At 44.4% G+C, this 13,807-nt stretch overlaps 1 protein-coding gene across 4 annotated transcripts in view; it reads right to left on the minus strand.

The window, feature by feature from the left end:
• SLC11A2 (solute carrier family 11 member 2) overlaps window positions 1-13,807 on the minus strand; it is a 222,310-nt gene that overhangs the window by 192,785 nt on the left and 15,718 nt on the right. For 2 of the 4 annotated variants that reach the window (XM_029594945.1, XM_029594944.1), the window contains exon 2: window positions 12,579-12,668. The exons of the other annotated variants lie outside the window; for them this stretch is intronic. The gene's annotated coding sequence lies outside the window, so the exon portion shown is untranslated. The remainder of the gene's footprint in view (window positions 1-12,578; window positions 12,669-13,807) is intronic. 4 annotated transcript variants of the gene reach the window in all.

Here is a 13,807-nt window from a genome sequence, read left to right on the forward strand (position 1 = left end):
CCCTCTCAAAAGCCAAGCCGCTACACAAAAGCGAGCTGCCAGATCTGAAAATATGGGACCTTGAGGCAGAAAATTTGGCAGGTGAGCTAGCCTCAATGGACCATCCACTGCTAGGTTGATCAAGTCTGCAAACCAAGGACACCTCAGCCACTCTGGTGCTACTAGAATCACATCACCTGGATGGACCTCTATACACCACAAGATTTTGCCCACTAGCAGCCAAGGCGGAAAATCATACAGAAGGACGTCCCTCAGCCAAGGCAAAACTAAGGCATCTACTCCTACTCCTCGTTCCCTTCTTTGACTGAAGAACCGTGGGGCCTTGGCATTGCAGTAAGTCACCACTCGATCCATGTGTGGCCTGCCCCATCTACGAGTGATGAGGCACACTGCTTCCTCGGACAGCTCCCACTCTCTGGGATCCAGTTGTTGTCGGCTTAGAAAATCCGCTTGCATGTTGACCGTGTCTGCTATGTGAAAGGCCGCTAACAGCACCAGATGCTGCTCTGCCCAGCTGATTAGTTCCCGGGCTTCTTAAGCCACCGCCCGACTCTTGGTGCCACCCTGTCGGTCGATGTAAGCCACCATTGTCGCATTGTTCAACAAGACTCTCCCAGACCTCCCCCTCAACAGGGGCAGAAATGCTTGCAGTGCTAAACGCACCACTCTCATCTCTAAACGACTGATGGACCACATGGCTTCTTCCACCGACCACTGCTCCTGTACGGACTAGTCCTGACACACTGCTCCCCACCCAGAGAGACTGGCATCAGTGGTAATGACCGTCCAGACTGGGACTTCCAAAACCACACCTTGTCTCAACTTGTCCGGAACAAGCCAATTTGCAGGACTGGACCTGGCAAACTCCGTAAGAGGAAGCAGCAGCTGAAACTGCTCAGACAATGGGTCCCAGTGGGATAGTAAAACAGACTATAGAGGTCACATATGAGAAAATGCCCATGGAACTAACTCCAAGGTGGAAGCCATAGATCAGAGAACCTGCAAGTAATCCCAGACCTTAGGCACCTACTTCTCCAACAATCCGCAGACTTGAGCTTGCAAATTGGAAATCTGCTCTTTGGTGAGAAGAGTCTTCCCCACTTTGATATCGAAACGCACCCCCAAAAGTTCCAAAACCTGAGAAGGGGAAAGATGACTCTGACAGATTGACCATCCACCCCAACAATCTCAGGTGCCGGAGAACTAAGTCCATTGCTGCCTGGCAAAGGTTCTCTGACTTCACTTGAATCAAGTAGCTGTCCAGATATGGGTGGACCAAGACCCCGCCCCTCCAGAGGGCCGCTGCCACTATGCCCATCACCTTGGTTAAAGTCCTGGGCGCAGTCGCCAGACTGAAGGGTAGGATGCAAAACTGAAAATGTTTTCCCAGAACCATGAATCTTAGATATCTCTGATGGTCAGGCAGGATTCCTTTGTGCAAGTACGCTTTGGTCAAATCCAGAGACACAAGTACTCCCCTTACGCACCACCACAATCACTGAATCCAGGGTTTCCAACAAGAACCAAGGAACCTTGAGAGCCACGTTTACCATTTTTAAATCCAAGATTTGGCGAAATGGGCCCTCCTTCTTGGGGACTATTAAATAAATGGAATAGCAGCCTGTCCCCTGCTCCTCCAGGGGGACAGGCTGCTGCAAAGGCAATAGACTGTTTCCTGCACTATCTTCTTTTCCATTCTTTTCCATTTAAGTACACGGGGAGACCATGAATAAGTCTTAGTGGCCGAGCAAATTCTAAAGCGTAATCTTTTCTTATCACACTTAAGACCCACTTGTCTAAGATGATCTTGGCCCACTCCTCAAAGAGAGCCAACCGACCCTCTATAACCCAAACAGAGGAGTGGACCGGCCTCACTTCATTGGGCAGATTTGACTCCATCGCCATCTCTACCTGGATTTCACCCTCAAAAGACTAGTTCCAGGATGGCTGCCTTCCAAAGGACTGTCTCTGGGCACCAACTGAAGCCTTGTTAGGCTGAAAACACCTATTCTCTCTGAAACGAGAGCGTGAAGGGAAAGACCCTTTCCCTTTGGGCTTATCTTCAGGCAATTTATGACCCTTATTCTCTCCCATGAAGTTTGCTTATCTCCTCCAAGTCCTGACCAAAGAACAACTTCCCTTAAGAACATGAAAAAGGGCAAAAGTACAGTGTTCTGAGCTAAAAATATTACTTACAACAGTGTCTGTTATATTTACATTCACTGAGGTGGGGTCAACCAAAAAACCCTGCAAAAAAGGCACTTGGAACCCATATTGTATTAGGCTTATTGCAACATGAGTGTATGCCTGGTTCTCAGAAAGCCATGAGTTTTTTGAATTACAAGGCATTTAAGGCATTACAAGGCATTTAAGAAAAGTTTAAAAACATGGCTTTTTAAACAAGCATTTTACAAAGAGACGGGAGAATAGGAATTATTCAGAAATAGGCAGATGAGCACAGACACACAGTACTTAGGACGGTACAGTAGTCAATGAATTCTACATCACAATAAACAATGATAACACTATGTATGATAAATTACCCGTGAAAGTACCTTCGGTACACTCGGTCATGACCTACTTCTCTAAAAATTATGTCTAATGATATATTGTAACCGAACCTTTGACGGCACCTGTTAGAATGTACTATAGTACACTTTTACCTACAATAAATATATGCCTACATGTAAACCGTTGCGATGGTATAGAAAATATTTTAAATAAACAAATATAGTAAACCTTCCATACCAAACAGCACTGACTGCCAGCACTAAACAGTGATGCTAAAAAATGCAGAGTAATGCATTTAGAATGCAAAAATCCAAGGGAAAGGTATAGTATTGAAACATAAGATTATAAGAAATTGCCATACTGGGTCAGACCAAGGGTCCATCAAGCCCAGCATCCTGTTTCCAATAGTGGCAAATCCAGGCTACAAGTACCTGGCAAGTACCCAAACACTAAATAAAACTCATGCTACTGATGCCAGTAATAGCAGTGGCAAATCAACTTGATTAATAGCAGTTAATGGACTTCTCCTCCAAGAACTTATCTAAACCTTTTTTTTTAAACCCAGCTACACTAACCACATCCTCTGGCAACAAAATTCCAGAACTTAATTGTGCATTGAATGAAAAAGAATTTTCTCCGATTAGTTTTAAATGTACTACTTGATAACTTCATGGAGTGTCCCCTAGTCCTATTATCCAAAAGAGTAAATAATAGATTCACATTTACCCATTCTAGACCTCTCATGATTTTAGAGACCTCTATCATAACCACCCCCCCCCCCCCCCCCTTAGTCGTCTATTCTCCAGGAATAACAGCCCTAACCTCTGTAGCCTTTCCTCAGAAGGGAGCTATTCCACCCCCTTTATCATTTTGTCACCCTTCTCTGTACCTTCTCCACTAAAACTATTTTTTTTTTTTTTTTTTAGAAAAGGCAACCAAAATTGTACACAGTACTCAAGATGCGGTCTTGCCAAGGCATGATGACATTTTCCGTTTATTCACCCCTCGTGTGTCTAGATCAATATTATATACCTGCCAAAGAACAGAGGAGGGCTTGGAGTACCAAATTTATCATGGTATTTTTGTGCAGCTCAATTACGGACCCTTGTGGTAATTCACAAATCCAAAGATGTACCGCAATGGGCTTTATTAGAACAAGCCATATATGGGGAAATGCCGTTGTCAGCGCTTCCATGGCAGCCTAAGACTACTTGGAAAACAGACCACTCACTGTATGTAGCACTCAATGTGCACCACGCTCAAGATATGGCAACAATGGAAACAGACGTTGATAGGAAAAGAACAATACACTCTGTTAACATACCTTTTTGAAAATGCAATATTTCCCCAGGCTTCGCTATCCAGCACTTTTAGGGTATGGGCTGAAGCTGGTATCAAATGTCTTGACCATATACAAATTCAGGGTTCATTAATGTCAATAGAGGACCTACGAACCTATTATCACTTAGATAAGATGGACTTCTTGGCATATGCCAAACTTCACCATTTTGTGAAATCAGCCTCCAGGTGTGGCACATTGCGCCTTTCTGGCTCATTGTTTGAAAACTACTGTATGAATGCACACAACATGAGGGGTCTAATATCTAAAATATATGCCCTTTTGCTTGGGAGATCCCCAGGCAAGATTAGACAGCAGTTGGCCTGGTCTGAGGACTTTGGGCACATGCTGGAAGGTGAGGAGTGGGTGCAAATATTTAACTCGGCATACAGGAAAACTGTTATATCAGTGGCACCTTACCCCCAACTCCCTGCATCGTTTCTTACCTACTATTTCTGATGCCTGCTGGAGGAAGTGTGGGGCTGTTGGCTCTTATCACATATGGTGGCTACAAAATTATTGGCCGGCGATAATCAACTGGATATCAGTAGTCATTCATCAACCCATAGAGGTGAAGCCATGGCATGTTTTATTAATATTACCAACAGAAGCCCTGAATAAACCATCTCAGGATTTTTCACAACAGGTATTTATTGCGGCACGAATTGAGCTTGTAGCCCATTGGAAAAAGTGTTATATACCCAGCCTAGCTAAAGTGCTACATAGAGGGCATGGTTATTACCAATTAGAGCGTCTCACTGCGGGCCACCATGACCACCTGAAATCTTTTCACTTATCTTGGGGTCCGTACACTAAGTGGCTTGAGGAGCAAGAATAGGGGGGAGTCCCTGTTTATCCATGCTGCCCTTGTACTTGTTTGTAGTCATACATAATAGTTCCAGTGCTTTCCAAGCAATGTCCTGCCGCAGGTTAAGGAAGTCACTTTGTAAGTGCTCTACCTTAGATATAAAGGTAAATTATAAGGTATCTATCTCTACAGCCTTGAATATATCCTGTTGCCAAGGGGAGGGAGGGTGGGTAGGGGGGACTTAAAGTAAACCTATCGTGTAAACACATGTAATATGATGTCATATGCTTAGCACAATGTTGTTGCTTCTGTATTTAACCTGTTCCGTGACACTTTGTGTGCTTGTTTTTTTTTCCCCTCGAATGGTTTAATAAAAATGTTTAAACAAAAAAAAAAAAAAAACAAAAACCTGTCTTTTCTGCAACAAAGCAGTACTTTCTAACATCCGAAAACTGCAAAATAAAGGTAATTTTCATGGCAAAATGTAAACTGCTTTTCTAAAAACGTTTCCCACATTCTCTACAAAACAGACAATCCAATACATGTCAAAGACCCCTCTGTACCTCTCCTACTGGAACTAAAAGCCTATAAAAGCACCTAATATTTAGGGATAAAAGTTAATAAACCAGGACTGGCTTAACCTGACCAAGGACATGAGTACTTTTATTTCTCATGCTTTAGTTCACTCGACCAAAATTGGGTACTAATCAGAATACCTTTCCGCTCTCCCTTTGAGAAACTGTTATGCAGCATAAAAACTAACAAATGAGCTACCACATCATCCCCTAGTCTCCATAGGGACCGCATGTTTGTTTCTGGAGAATTAATTGCAAAACATTAAAATCCTGTTTGGATGAAAGGCAGTATATAGTTTCAGGGATGAAAATATATTTAGAAAAGACTTCAAGCACCAGTCAAACAATGTTAGGAGCCAGGTACTCCAAGATATCAGGGGCATTAGTCCAGTCATTAACTACAGGGCAGGAAAAGTCCTATGAGCCAGGTCACAAGAAAGAAAGAAAGAAAGAAAGAAAAATGAATAAATGAACAAACAATAGACAGAATAAGAAACAAAGCTAAACAAAGTAAACAAAAATAGTACCAGCGCAGAGGAAAAAAAAAGTTAGAAAGACATAAGAAAAAAAAAAAGTGTTACTGTGCAAAGGGATTCCCAAACTATGGACTGATAAGAAACAACTCTTGCAGATATCACAATATTATAGAAACACAGCTATAGATTGGGGAAAAAGAAAATCCAGCCAACAGGACAGGTTGTACATGCTTTTAAACATGCAGCCTCACATTTACACAATTAAAGCTCTGGGGGAACACACACAGTCTGATTCAATGTTATATTTATTTTAATTTATAAGCATTTGATATTCCATCTTTTTACACAAGTAGGCCAAAGGAAGATTACATAAAGTAACAAGGTTCCTGTGATTTTGCAAAAGCTTGGAAGAGGGACTCAAACAGAAGTTTCAATTAAGTTCTTGCCTTCTAATTGCCTTTCTTTAAATTCTCACAGCCAATCCAGACAAGTGGAATTCATGATGCCCTTACCAGCAGATGGAGGCAGAATGCAAACTATATTAAATCGATAAGCCTCCCTATATAGCGTCAGTCTCTTGCCCAAGCTGAGCAGTAAGGTTCCCCTGAACTCAGAAAAAAAAAAATTTCTATCTCCAGTTTCTTCTCAGGGTGGGTTCTAGACTGGTGTGTCACAATTCAAGGAAAGAAAATTAGTAGATAAGGCCTAACTGAACCTTCCTCATCATCCTGCAGACCAGTCCAGACAAGCAGGATGTACCTAAACAGTACTTATCCTGGGCAGGAGTACCCTAGAGCTGCTTTCAAGACCCCTGTAGCAAATGCTATGATCCTCCTCTCCTGGAAGTCCAGCTTGTAATGCTTTATGAAGGCATATAGCGAGGATCATGTAGTTGCCATGCAAATTTCTGCTGGGGCTACCAGTCTAGGTTCTGCCCAAGATGCCTTCTGAGCTCTTGTGGAATGAGTTTTCATGCCCACCGGTACCAGTTTCCCCTTTGGTATGTACACTGCATCAACTGCTCCCTTAATTCATCTTGCAATTGAAGCTTGAGACCGCTTTATCTTTGTGTGGCCCTGCAAACAGTATAAAAAGTCTGTCTGACCTTCTAAAGGTTCTCATCAGGTTCCGCCTTACATCTAGGCATCTAACCTCTCTCTTGCAGTCCAGGCATTCTTCCTTACTAAAGTTAGGCAAAACAATCACTTGATTCATGTGAAAGTCTGACATCACCTTTGGCAAGAAAGATGGGATTGATGTGTTCTTATGTCTGGAAAAAGAAAGCTAGGGGATCCTTGCAGAAGAGGACCTGCAACTCTGAGATCCTTCTAACTGAGCAAATCACTACCAACAGTGCCGTCTTTAAGGTTAAATCCTTTATAGAGGCTCTCCTAAGTGGTTTCAATGATGCCGCTTAGATAGACTAAGTTCAAATCCCACGGCGGGACTGTTGGTCTCCTTGGATGGACGTGATTTGCCCCTTTGAAGAAGCTAGCTATATCCAGGTGTAAAGCTAAGGGAATCCCCTCAAGTTTACCCCATAGCATGCTATGGTGGTTATCTGGACACTTAATGAGTTTATAGCTAGTTTCCTGGAGAAACTGTAGGATAAACATGACCTGCGCTTTCCTTGGCCTCAGCTCCTTCTTACACCATTCTTCAGAGATTTTTCCAGATTCTAGTGGAAATGAAGTGGAAGTCTTCCTTGCTTTCAGAAGGGTCGTGCAGGGTGGCTCATGGAAAAGTAGCCTGCCTGCCTGGCACTGGTATTGGAGGCGGGCTACTTTTCCCATGGGCCACTCTGTATTACCTGGCTTGAATATTCTCTCTTATTGAGTTTCTTCCTTTCAAGAGCCATGCTATAAGACAGAAGTGTGCTGGGTCCTCCATGGAAACTTTTTCTGAGTGATTGTGAGCAGTTCTTCAATCTCAATTCTGATCAAATCCGTATACCATGGATGTCTTGCCCAATCTGGGGCCACTAGAATGCTGATAATCCAAGGCTGGTCAATTTTCCTCAGTACCTTCCTCATCACTGGCCAAGGTAGGAACACAAAGAAGCACATTCACTGGCCAAACTTGAGCCATGGCATCTATCCCACTGGATCTCATTCCTTTCTATAGCTTAAAAAAAAAACAAAAAAAAAAAACACTGCTTCACCTTTGTGTTCTTGTATGTTGTCATTAGGTCCCGTTGAGGGCAACTCCACCTGGCTACTATTTGGCTGAAGGCTTCCTTGGCAGATTCCCATTCTCCTGGATCTACTACCTGGCAACTTAGGTAATAAGTTGGTAGTAAGCTGGTTGAGTATTCTTGCTATGTGGGTTGCCGATATGTCTATTAGATGTTCCTCTGCCTATCTTATGAGGCACTCCACTTCCATTGCTACTTACCAGCTTCTCGCTTCTTCTTGCCTGTTGACATAAGCTACCACTGTAGCATTGTCTGTATACATTTGGACTGCTTTCCCCTTCACAAGAAAGCTTTCCATTGCCAATATGTTTGTGTTTCCAGATGGTTCACCGAGAACGACATTTCTGTACTTGATCATCCCCTTTATACTAGTTCTCCTTTGCAATGTGCTCTTCGTCCTGATCTGCTCGCACCTGTGGTCACCTTCACTGCCTTAATTTGGAACCCCCCCCTCCACTGACACCCCTCAACAGACTGGCCTTCACCACCCACTAGTCCAGACTCTCCTCGGCTTGCCTGTTAACAGTACTATCTTGTTGGAGATCCTGGCTTTGTAGTGACCATCTGGACAACAGGTTCCACAGCAGAGGGCACAAGGGAGCTCTTGCCCACAAAACCATTTCGATTGTCCCCATCATTGAACCCAGAAGTTGGAGGTAGTCATGTGCTCGCAAGGCAGCTGCTGTCCACATTGCTCTGATCTGAGTTTGCAGCTTATGGATTTTTTATTTTTTTTTAATCTGTACTGAGTTGGACTCCCAAGGTATAATCCTGGGGGAATTCCGCACTACTGCGGAGCACAGAATTCCCAAATTCTGCGCAGAAAATGGCAGAGGAGACCTCAGCATGCCACAAATGGAGCGTGAGAAGATGAAGGCCCCCTTGTGCCACAGGACACGCTCGTGTGTGTGTGCGTGAGAGTGTGTAGAGGGGTGAGAGCACGGGGGGGGGGAGGGGGATCCTTGAGTGTGGGTGCCAGAGAGAGGGAGCCTATGAGGAGATTGTGAAGGCATGTATGTGTGTGAGAGATTGGGAGCTCCTGTGTATGAAAAAGGGATTGTGTGTATGTGAGGGTGCTAGGGTGAAAGGAGTGTGTGTGTGTGTGTGTGTGTGTGTTTGAGAGAGAGAGAGCCTGTGTGAAGGGGTGCATGAGAGACATAGGTAGCCTGGGTGAGGGTGTATGCATGAGAGAGAAAGGGAGCTTGTGTGGGTGTATATGCAAGAGAGACGGACCCTGTATGAGGGGATGTGTGTGTGAGAGAGAGTGAGGGAGCATGTATGAGGGCGTGTGTATGTGCACTAGAGAGAGGGAGTATGTGTGTGAGAGAGGGAGGGACAGAGGGAGCCTGTGTGAGGGGCAGTACTGAGAACGGAGTCAAACTCTGGGACTGGCAATAGAGTAGAAGGGGTTGAGCCTAGAGGTGGAGGGGAGAGATACTGGCAGGTGGAGGAGTTGGGGCCTGAGAGGGCAAAGTGGCCAGGGGAGTAGGGAGAGCGAATAGAAGGGACATACTTACAGTGAATTTCTAGGGAAATTCTGCATCTTTAAGTAATAACTTTTTTCTGTATTAATTTAAAATGTAATTACTTAAAGACTATCATGTAAATTGTATTATTTTGACCATTATAACGTTTGCAGAATTCCCCCACGAGTACTAAGGTAGGTCAACAGCTGCTATGGCTCCAACTGCCTTGTGTTTTTATTACCTCTCCAGCATTTGGATAACTCAATTATCTGGCACCCATCCTATCCGGAGTCAGCTCTTATCAGCCAGTTGCCCAGATATGGATGTACCCTTACCCTTTCTCTGCGCAGTGCTACCACTACTACTATCATTACCTTTGTTAAGATTCTGTGGGCTGTGGCTAGACCAAAGGTTAGGGCTTGAAATTTGTAATGGTTTCCAATTACTAGAAAGCGCAAGTAGCGCTGTTGCTGTTTCCTGATTGGGATATGAAGATAGGCTTCTAGAGCTGATAGGAACTCCCCTTTTCTTACTGCCATGATCACTGTCCTTAAATGACTCCATTCAGAAGTGGGACACCTTTCAGATCCAGGACAGGGCAAAAGAGTCTTCCATCCTTCTTTGGGATGATAAAGTATATTGAGTACCTTCCTTTCCCTTTTTCTTCTATAGGGACAGGTATTACCACTAGAAGACACAGCAGTTTGTCTATGGATGATTGTACAGCCTCCCAATTGTGAGCCTTGTATGGTGCTAGAATGAAGGCATCCTTTATTGGGCTTTCAATTCTAGGGCATATCCCCACTGGATCACTTCCAGGACCCACTAGTCCCCGTTGATATGGGTCCATTCTCTGTAATAAAGATGTAACTTTATTTCTACCGGTGGGCTTGAGAAGTGGCCCTGTCCACTGTAAATGGAGGTCTTTGCTTGCTGTGAGTCTTCTTGAATCTTTGTTCTCGCTGTAGCACCTGCTCCCATGAAAGGGCTGTACATTGCCTGTTGGCCTAGATCTTCAGGAGCTGAAGGCCCTATTCAGCCTATACTGTTTACAGTCCCTAGACAGAGATCTCCCCAAATCTCTTCTGGATCTTGTTTTGCCTTTGTCCTCTGGCAGCCTGCTTAATCAGGTGTTCGAGGTCGAGTCCGCCACCCAAATTTCTCACCCACAGTAAACACTGAGCCATAACTATCACTGACATTTGTCTGGTTGCTGCCCTGACTAGATCACATATTGTCCCTGCTATAAAGGCTGCAGCTACCTCTAAATGTAGCATGTCAGCTCCATGGGACTGAAATGTGTCTGAATCCAGACTCCAGGTGTTACTGCTGCAAGCACCTGACCAGTGTCCTGGTTACGTATCTCCCAGAAATGGCCACCTGAAGAGAGGCTGGCCACTTCAAAAGGATCCTTTACATGCGGACTCCACCTTTCTTGTCCTGCGGGACCTTCAGTGTTGACCCTGCTACAACTAGGATCACAATTTTCTTTGTGACCACTGCTTGGTCACAAAGAAAATTGTGAGCTTGGGCAGCCTGAACTGCTGATCCTGCTGTTGCTCCTGTATTAGATACAGATTTTCTGTAGCCCTCCTGCACTTAAAATGTTGCGTCAGGGTAATCCACTCTGCCTTGAGTATGTCTATTATAGCTAAATGCACTGGAAAGTTCTTAGCCGTTTTGTTGTTGTTTTTAATTCCTGTCAGAATTTGATCTCCCTGGTCCTTTCTGCTTCGTTTGGTCATCTTTCAGTTTTAGAGACTGGGATACTTTGGCAGTCAGTGGATCCATTTCTTCCCTCCTAAATAATCTGACTGCTGCATCAGCTGTGGGCTCAACTATTTCCCCATCTTCTTCAAGAGACTCTACCAGAGAATCCACCTTTTCAGAGTGGGGGACCTTAGTCCCAGGGCCACAACTGATCTAACTACTATTAATGAATTGAATCCTCAACTACTCATCCTAATTTCCACAGTCTCTCATATATTGCTTATATTCTATTAATACAAAGTTATATATTGTATTGTATTCGTTCAGTTACTATGTTATACTGAAAAGCGCAATGCTGAATTACTGTTTGAATGTAAACCGAGGTGATGTTATTTACGTACCCCGGTATAGAAAAATCTATAAATAAATAAATAACTGTAATCTGGGCCTCTTATGATCTTGGGGCCCTTCCATGGGGGGGGGGGGGGGGGGTTCTTGCTGCAGGTTTACTCCTGCTTCTGTCTGCTCTTCGTTTGACAAAATTTCTGTTCTTCCTCCTCTAGACTTTTTGCCTCCCTCTCGTTCTGGGAGTTTCCCAGAAAGGTCTCCCAAGGCCTCTGAAGAGCATCTGGAATGTCCTTTTGTATTCCCTTCAGAAAGGCCCCACTGCTCTGAAGACACCGCTCTGTTTGCAATAGCTTCATTGCCTGGTGCTGCAGCTAGGTCTGCTCTGTCACAACTCCTGCAAAAGGAGCCTGCAGCACAGCAAGCTCTGTCCCTCCCACATTTTCTCCTGCGTTCCATACCTGTAAGCCAGGAGTAGGGGGCAGAAAGGAAGGGAAGGAAAGTGTCAGTGAGTCACTATCACAAGCTGCTATACACAGCCATGGGGTTTTTTTGGTTTTGTTTTGTTTTTAGGAACTCCTACTGGAGGCAGAGAATTACTGACGCCTTCCCTCCTGCACCAGGCTGTAAAAGGAAGGACATCAGTATAAAGCAGTTTGCACTCTGCTTCCATCTGCTGGTAGGGAGGATAAATCCCACTTGTCTGGACTGGTTAGCAGAACAATGAGTTTTACGTAAAGGGCAAAGGGGGCGGGAGGAAACAGCAAAACTAATACATTAAAATATACAACTATAAAAATCACTATGCACCTGATGCATTTCATGCCCTCCCTACCTCCCTCCCATTTTCTCTGTAGGAAAGTGAGAAATTACTACTTACCTGATCATTTCCTTTTCTTTAGGACAGTCAGATGAATCCAGAACAAGGTAGTTATGCACCTCTACCAGCAGATGGAGACAGAGCAAACTGATGTCACAGTATATAAACCCCTGCAGTTACATCAGCCTGCCAGTATTCTCTTCATAAGCAATTGTGGACAGACTAGCAAAACTTGATTAAAAACAGATAAACATTTCAATACTCAGCCAACAGACAACACTGAGCTCAGACAAGAATATATTACCACTAGGCTAGGGACTGTACTAACACTTACCAAAAATCCTTGTAACTCATTACCGCACAGAAGGACCACACCACAATAATTCTGCAGCCAAGGGAGGGAAGCTGGATTCATTTGAGTGTCCTAAAGAAAAGGAAATGATCAGGTAAGTAATAATTTCTGATTTCTTAGTGTCCAGGCAGATGAATCCAGAACAAGTGGGATGTACCCAAGCTACTCCCAAATAGGGCGGGAGGCTGCCCACGGTCCAGTCAAAACCACATATGCAAAGGCTGCATCCTCCCGAGTTTGCTTATCCAAGCGATGATACCTGGAAAACGAGTGTGTAAAGAGGACCACGTCACAGCTCGACAAACGTTGACAGGGGACAACAATTTCACTTCCAGCCATGACACTGCCTGAGCCCTAGTGGAATGAGCCCTGAACTGACTAGGCAATGGCTTCCCAGCATCAACGTATGAAGCCATGACTACCTCCTTAATCCAGCGAGCTATGGTAGCCTGTGAGGCCAGCTCTCCCTGCCTAGTGCCGCCATGAAGGACAAACAGGCAATCAGTCTTCCATAAGGCTTAGTGGCCTCCAAATACCTGACAACATGTCTCTTGATATCCAAGGATCTCAACACCTCTACATCTCTCTGTCCAGAGACGGCAAGGAGATGGACTAATTCAAGTGAAAGTCAGCGACCAGCTTCGGTAAAAAAGAAGGAACAGTAAGTAGCTGTACCGCTCCTGGAGTGACCCGAAGGAAAGGCTCCCAGCAAGACAAGGCCTACAGTTCAGAAACCCTATGCGCAGAACAAACTGCCCCAAGAAAAAAAAAATGTTTTCAAAGTCAGTAACCACAAGGACAGGGTGCGCAGTGGACTAAACGTAGAGCCCACCAAGAAATCCAACATCAAATTAAGTTTCCATAAGGGCACCGGAGACCACAAAGGAGGATAAGAATGATTCACTCCTTACAGGAAACTGGCCATATCAGGATGGGCTGACAAAGAACCTCCATTTACCTGACCACTGAATTTAGGCGAAGGCCACTACTTATACCTTTAGGCAATTGAGCACCAAGTCTTTATTCAAACCATCCTGCAAAGATTCCAAAATGAATGGGATTTTGGCAGAACCAGGAAGAGCACGTCAATCTTCACACCAGACCTCAAACACCTGCCAAATCCACACATATGCCAAGGACATGGATAACTTTGTAGCTCTTAGTAAGGTGGAAAAACACTGCCGCCGAGTATCCACATGTCAGCAAGCGAG

The sequence above is a fragment of the Rhinatrema bivittatum genome, chromosome 3 (assembly GCF_901001135.1).
Source record: "Rhinatrema bivittatum chromosome 3, aRhiBiv1.1, whole genome shotgun sequence".
Lineage (NCBI taxonomy): Eukaryota > Metazoa > Chordata > Amphibia > Gymnophiona > Rhinatrematidae > Rhinatrema > Rhinatrema bivittatum.